The following is a 7247-nucleotide window of genomic DNA, read 5'->3' as shown; positions in this document are numbered from 1 at the left end:
TGTAGATTCAATAATTAAATTATGTACTGCCTTCAGTGGATGCCGGGAAAGCAAAGCGGAAAAATTCTTCATCATTAACTATAGATGTTTTCTTTTCTTTTCTTTTCTTTTTTTTTTGCCTTGATAAGACTCAGGCTGGAAAGAGCTACATAGATTAAGATGGTGATTTTTATGTCAAGTTAACTTGACTTGGCTGTCTCGTTGCCACTAAAGTTTATTATATGCTGAGCCCCTGGTTCCCCTCCCCCTCCCAAATCCACTGCTGGGTCCGGGTCACACTCATGTATAATCTTTGAGCCTTCATAGATCTGTTTCTCTTCTTACCAACCTCCAACCTATACGTCACCAGTTGCTGCTGGTGCTTCAAGCACAACATCGTTAAGCTTTCTTCCTTCCTCTGCTCTGTAAAGACTGTCATACATAATTTAGTTACTTCTCATCATTCTCCACTTTGGTCAACTCACACACTCCCCTCTGCCATAAATTCAGGATCCTGCTTGCTGCAAACACATTACCCTGAATGTTCCTGCATTTCACTGAAAGTCTCTCATCTTATTAGATGACATCATTCATAATACAGGAAACCCCCCTGATTCATGGTCTCACAACTTGAGGTTTCAATTGTTCTACCCCCACAGCGAACCCGGGCAGCCCAGGAGGGGAAAAAATGCCTTCCTCGGTTTATCTGGCTCCTTAACACCCCGTAACTCCGAGTGTAACTGGGGGTGTTAAAGCTTTCCTGTTAATACCTGTATTCTGGTTTATAGTTAAAGGTCTTTCTCCACCCACCACAGATACAGAAGCTTGCTGTGTTTTCAGCCACATCAGTCGTGAGCAGAGGGGACTTCACAGGGGGTGAAGACGATCAGCTGTGCGAAGGATTTACTGCCACAGGCTTCGGCTCGGCGCCTCTACTTACCAGCCTGCAGGTTATCTGCGTCGGGTCTGTAGCACAACCTGGAATATATTCAGTACCTTGAAGGTGGCAGATCCAGGTCAAAAAGACAGAAGTCAAAGTAAGAGCCTTCTAGGGTGACCTCACATGGGGCTTTGATGGTATTCATAGATGTCTGCTCTATCAAGATACCACTCACCACCTCTCCCGTCACCTCTGTTACCCAGGAAAGGATGTGATTTGCAACCCAGAAACAGAGGCAGGAAGTCTGGAAAGCCACCAATCTGTGGGTATCTAATTTGTCATGTGAAAAAGGGCACAGGCCTCGGGGTCTAACCAGATCTTGATCTCCAGGTCCACTTCTTACTACCCAAATGACCTTCAGAGTCTTTTGTTTCCTCATCTGTAAAATCAACAACATTCACGCATTCGATCGTTTTTTATTAATTCTCTATGCGCTACGTGCTGTGAATCCCAGCGACGAAGAAGATAAACCCGTGTTCTTGCCCTCCTAGAGCTTAGCACCACTGCTGCCCCGCCCCAAATAAATGCTGAATCAAAGAGCCTCATTGCTGGCTTAGTTGACGCAATAAATGCTGTCATGAGATAACTCGCCTGTCGGAATATCTTTGTTCTTAGTCCCGTGATTGTCAAGACCAAAACCTTCTTTCCATAGCTCAACAGCTGCCCTTAGAGGCAAAGGATCACTTTCACTTTTTTATTTTTATTTCACTTTCACTTTTTAAAAAAGAAATCTTTGTTTATGTTTCCATGCAGCAGTCCCAACTAGACTGTTTAAACCTTAAGTAAGGGGATGAGTGGACCAGAAAAGAAGTCAATGTAAATTCTAGAAAAAAAAAAATATGGTCTTGTCAATAGATACATTTTTATACGTGTATTAGAGCAAGGAGTCAGTTATTCATGTTTAATGAAAGTCAGACAGACTGCACACTGACAGAACGTTCCTATCCCCGAAACGTCAGGATCTGGGTTATGAGCTGAGGCCCCCAATTATCTTCAAAATGATAACGAAGATCAGTGAGGAAGTGTTAACTCGGCGTGTCCGCAGAGCTGGCGATGGTATATCAATAAATGCTGCTGACTAAATAAAAGAATTAATAGGCAATAATTGCTTTACGCCCAATTTTTTGGAGCATCCCACGTGTCAAGAGAAGGCTTCCTCTGTAAACTCTATTATACCTCTCTATCTGCTTCCTTTTTCTCCTTGCACTTGATGGACCTGGAAAGACATTTGATGAGTAAGACACTGGAGATGGTTGGGTCGGGAGCCGAGGGTGAGCTAAGCTGTTTTCAAGACATGCGGTATCTCAGTCCTTGGATTTGAGTCTTGGCCTGAAGTAACCAACCATCTCCAGGACCAGAACGGAAGGCAGCTGGGAGGCGTCTGCAGTATGTCAGTTCTCCCCATGATTTGCTTTTCCGCTACAGGGCTGAACTTGCAGCCTCTTTCATACATAACTGGTTGAAGCTGATGGAAATTACATGTCTTATCACTTCTTAAAAGAAAAAAAATTATAAAATGTAGATCTAAAAGAAATGGGCAATTTTCTTGTACCACTTTATATCTCTGTGTAAGTTACCACATGCCAATCATTCTTACTTTTTAAAATTCAAATTTGTCAAGCAGCATGTAGGCTTTCAGTGTTGTACAAGAAAAGATAATGCTTCGTGTGGAACAGTCACTTATGTTAGTTCTGCAAACGTGCCTACCAAAAGAGAATTTAGCAGATTGCTGGTTTTGTAGAAATATTAACGATCTCATTAAATTACCCTCTCTACTCTGGGGTCACCATGGAAAGGTAATGAACAAGGTATTACGGTTCTGGATGGAGAATTCTTTATTGACATCAAAGTCCCCACTCATTTTGTAGTGTGTATTTTCACTGATGTAACAAGGTGAGCGCCCAAGAACCACTGTAAATGAAAGCCCCTGTGTAAACCGTATTGGGAAGTCAATGGCTATCATAATCTGCTTGACATGTTGTACCTTCCGTCAGCTCACTGGAGCGCTCACTGCGGGTAAACGTCTAAAATGAGAAAGCAAGAATCAAATGGGTATTTTAGTACGGGTGCTCACTGCGTATGTGTATATTGAGGGTAACATCTGTGGTCTTGCTATGACAACAGCAATCAATGCCGTGAGGTGAAAAGTCAGCGTCTACAGGCACAAACAAACCAAATACGGAAGGAAGCCTATCCTATTTGAGTAACTACTGTCACTGTTCACAGTAAGGAATTCTAAGCTTTGATGCAGGAGGTGATGGAGAACAACATGGCAGTGACAAGGTCAGAGTCTTCAAAAGCCCCTTTTGGACCAACCTCTGTCTGCTGCAGTGTTTGACTGACAACCGGAGATGGTGCCACGTGTCAGCCACAGAGCTAGTAATGCTGTCTTCGAATTAGCCCTGGACTGAGTTAAATATCAACGAAAAGGAGTGGAAGGTTACCTGTGAAAGCATCCTTATGAGAACGGGAGAGATTTAGTAGTTTGGTGGTTCCCGTAGCCACTATCCTGCAAGAAAAATCAATACCTATGCAGTGTTAGAATCACACCAAGGGGTCCTGGAGCTGAGCCATGTCACTGAAGAACAAACTCGGATTCATTAGAGCAGCAAGTCAGGATGTAGTGGCGGGTGAAGCACAAATACAACCTGGCCTCTTTTGTCCGAAACCCAAGAAGATGCTCTTCTTTCAGGATCCAAGTATATTTTAAAAGCACAGAATTTACAGAGCTGGAAGTGACCTTAGCAATCACTGAGTCCAGCCCCTTCTTTTTACAGATGAGGAAATAGAGGCCCAGAAAGATGAGTTGGCTTTGCTCCCATTCACATAGCTGATCTGGTGAGATCCCCTCCAGGTACCACACTGCCCATCCCGAGTCTTAGAGTCAATCACAACTGTTCATTCGGAGCCTCTGTGGAAGGCCCTCTGCTGAGCCTTCCAGGAGCATAAAGAAAGCTGAATCAGCTTCCTCCAGTTCTGTGCCAGAGAGAAAACTACCTAACAGTTTGACTCAATAGTTAAGTCGCGGTGTAAGATGACAATAAAAGAGCTGTCCAGGGGAATTCCCCGGTGCTCCAGTGGTTAAGACTCTGCGCTCCCAATGCAGGGGGGCATGGCTTCGATTCCTGGTCAGGGAAACTAGGATCCTGCATGCCACACGGCGCGGCCAAAAAAAAACCCAAAAAACAAAAAAACAAAAAAACCAATCAATTTAAAAGAGCTGTTCAACGTAGAACATGATTTGTTGTGTGTGTCTTCTACCGAAAACGAGTCCTTTCTGCCCACCCAGGAGGTAGCTTATAGACACAGGGATCCCCTGCTCCCTTTGTCACTGCTGCCATTAAGTGCAATATTCTGTTTATAACCCAGTTTCTGTTTTGGAAGAAGTGCAAGATATACAAGATGCAAAGAACAAAAGCCTGCACAGACATACAGGATCATACGCATTTCAACCTTGAGCATTAGAAGTTGCTCTAACCGTAGCCCTTCATAACCTGGGGAAAAGATCCCATCTGAAGAAATCGGATTGTGTTTCTAGAGCTGTGCTTAAGCTCACACAAGGAGGAGTGCATGCCCTCTTTTTGTATTCACTGAATATTAAATGTTACTATGTCCTTGACATAATCAGAGCCCCCTGAGAACCATGGAGTTTTGGGCAAATAAATATATAACGCACACATATGGGGTCTTTCTGCTTTGTACTTTTAACTCAACGCGTGTTGAAATCCCAGGGATAACATTACCTTTCAGATAGAGATCGACTATCTTTGCACTCACACAAAAAGCATCACATGAAATCAATCAATCAATCAATCAATCAATCAAGAGTGTGCAGGGAGTCCACCCTCTCGGACTGGAGAAGATGCCTGGATCTGGCTTAGAGACGGATAGCTAAAAACTAAGTCTGGCTGCTGGGAACCGATAATATCTCCACAGTAATGCATAGACCCCCATGTAAACTCCTTATCTTTGCCTTCCATTCCTTTATGTTTTCGTATTCATGGCTCCCTGTGAAACCCAGAGGAGTCCCTTTCTTGAAAGTCTTTGTTAATAGCCTATTCACTCCCTCGCTATACTCATGTCACATATCGCAAATGCTACGTGTTGGCAGAAGGTGAGATAGCGAGTTTACATTGTAGAGTGTAATTTCCTTACGGAGCAATCCGTTTGTTTGTAGCGCCTCTGCCCTGTTCCAGCCAGATCCTGTAGCCAGGCTCTGGGGCAGAGGAAAGAGCTTCATTCTCTAAAGATGGTGACAAATGCTGCTAGTGATTTAGTGGCACATTAAGCTGGTTATTATTAGACAGAGCTGACATTTCACATGCAGGCATATCCTTTACTTGAAAGTCAAGTGTCATTCAAAAGAGGGAGAAATTATTTAGGATTTCTGAAAACATCAAAGAAATCCCCTGCAAACCATCCTCATAAATGCCTCAATCAGTTCAGGAATCAGGGCCAGAACTGATGCCTTTGATTTCTCTTTGATGCAAACAATAATACAGAATGGAATAGCTTTGGGAAATGCTCATAAGCAGTGGTTGGGAAAGTGGATTCTTCTATATTCACAGCCAGACCCCAGTGCCGATGGGCTGAAGCCCAGTTGATGGTGGGTATTATTCATTCACAGTGCACACCACAAAGAACTCCCCCCCTTGCTTCATCCAAACAGAATTGCATCCTCCTGCTGTATATACAGAGATTGCAGCAGTAACTGAGATGCTTGAAGAGTTTTTCACTGCATATGCCTTTAGAGGTACACATTTGGCTCAGCAGAAGCTAAACATTTTTAAGAGCACAGTAAGAAATAGACCAGAAAACATCAAAGCTTTATAGCTTTTTGGAAAACTTGATGGTCTTGCTGGTACAGCTCCCTATGATATGGTTCAGTTGTAATAACAATGGAAAGTGTATCAGTGCAAACTGCTGATGAAACGTCAGAAAATGTAGCCAAGGGTCTTTTAAACACACTTAAGAACTGTTCTTTTGAACTGTGCCTCTTAGCCTCAGAAAACCTCTTCAAGATTTTAAACAGGGCTTTGGATGAACTGCAGAGTGAGAAGCTGAAATTATCTCGTGCACTGGAATCAATACCAAGCGATATTTTCTCTTTGAGAGAAATTCAATCTGGCAGAAAAGAGAAGGAGCCATGAGGAAACGGACCCTGGCTAAAATGCTTGCCTTAGAAACACGCTGCGAAGCCGCCCAAATGAGGCGATGCCACCACAGGCAGGAAACCAGAGTGACGGAATAAGATGTGATCTGGGCTTCAGAATACTTCATTATCACTACCACAGGTCACTAAGCTTCACAAAATGCATCCATCAGCCTTGCTAGCCATTTGCAAGCCGCCGCTGGTAGCTAGATGGCGCAGTGACTGACCGCACAGTCCCATGATCCTGGGGAGAGCAGGGTTCAAACGGAGGCCTGGGTGCCCAGACCCACGTTTGCTAGTCTCAAAGTGCTCTCTAGCGGCCAGAGGAACATAAAATTATCTGATGCTTGGAAGCACGTCGGGGGATGATTCAGAATTAGATGTCTCGGAAAGGCAAGGTAGAGATGCTGTCTAGAGCAATTGGCATCTCCTGGATCCGTGGGAATGTTTTATGAGCAAATTTGCCTTTGCCAATGAAAGCGTTCAGGTTTAAATGAATCCTTGTGCATTTGTAGGAGGTTCATTAGTGAAAGTTATATCTAAACAGAGTACAGAGGACATTTAGCTTTGCCATCTATCTGTCCGTGCGAATGCTCTGAGCTGTGCTTCAGAGCATCTTAAGCAGAAGTCACTGTTCAGGGAATGTGATAAGGTTAGGCATTAGGCTTGGCTGAAGGGCATCATTTCTCAACTACCTGTGTATTCCAAGCACAGCCCCATATTTTATCTCAAGTATTCATTTAATCCTCACGAAAAAGCCTCTGATGGAGGAATCATTATCTGGATTTTTTTTTTCCAAATAAGGCAGAGGTTGACAAACTTTTCCCATAAAGGCCAGAGAGTAAATATTTTAGGCTTTGAGGGCCATCCAGCCTCTGTCACATCTCTGTATTCACTCCACTCTGCAGTTACACTGTGAACGTAGTCAAGGACAATAGGTGAACAAATGGGAGTGGCTGTATCCCAATAAAACTTTACTTACAGACACTGAAAAGTGGAATTCATGTCATTTTCACATGTCTCAAGATATTCTTCTTTTGGTTTTGTTTCAGCCATTTCAAAATGTAAGAACCATTCTTATCTCACGGGCCATACAAAAATAGGTGACCAAGCCGCACAGAAACAGTGGCTGTACTGGCCACCAGCCAGAGTTTGCTGAGTCCTGTGATAAGAAAA

Source organism: Aethalodelphis obliquidens, unplaced genomic scaffold (genome assembly GCF_003676395.1).
Source record: "Aethalodelphis obliquidens isolate GAN/ISIS:26980383/991018 unplaced genomic scaffold, ASM367639v1 scaffold25, whole genome shotgun sequence".
Taxonomy (NCBI): domain Eukaryota; kingdom Metazoa; phylum Chordata; class Mammalia; order Artiodactyla; family Delphinidae; genus Aethalodelphis; species Aethalodelphis obliquidens.
Note: the sequence above shows the minus strand (reverse complement) of the source record.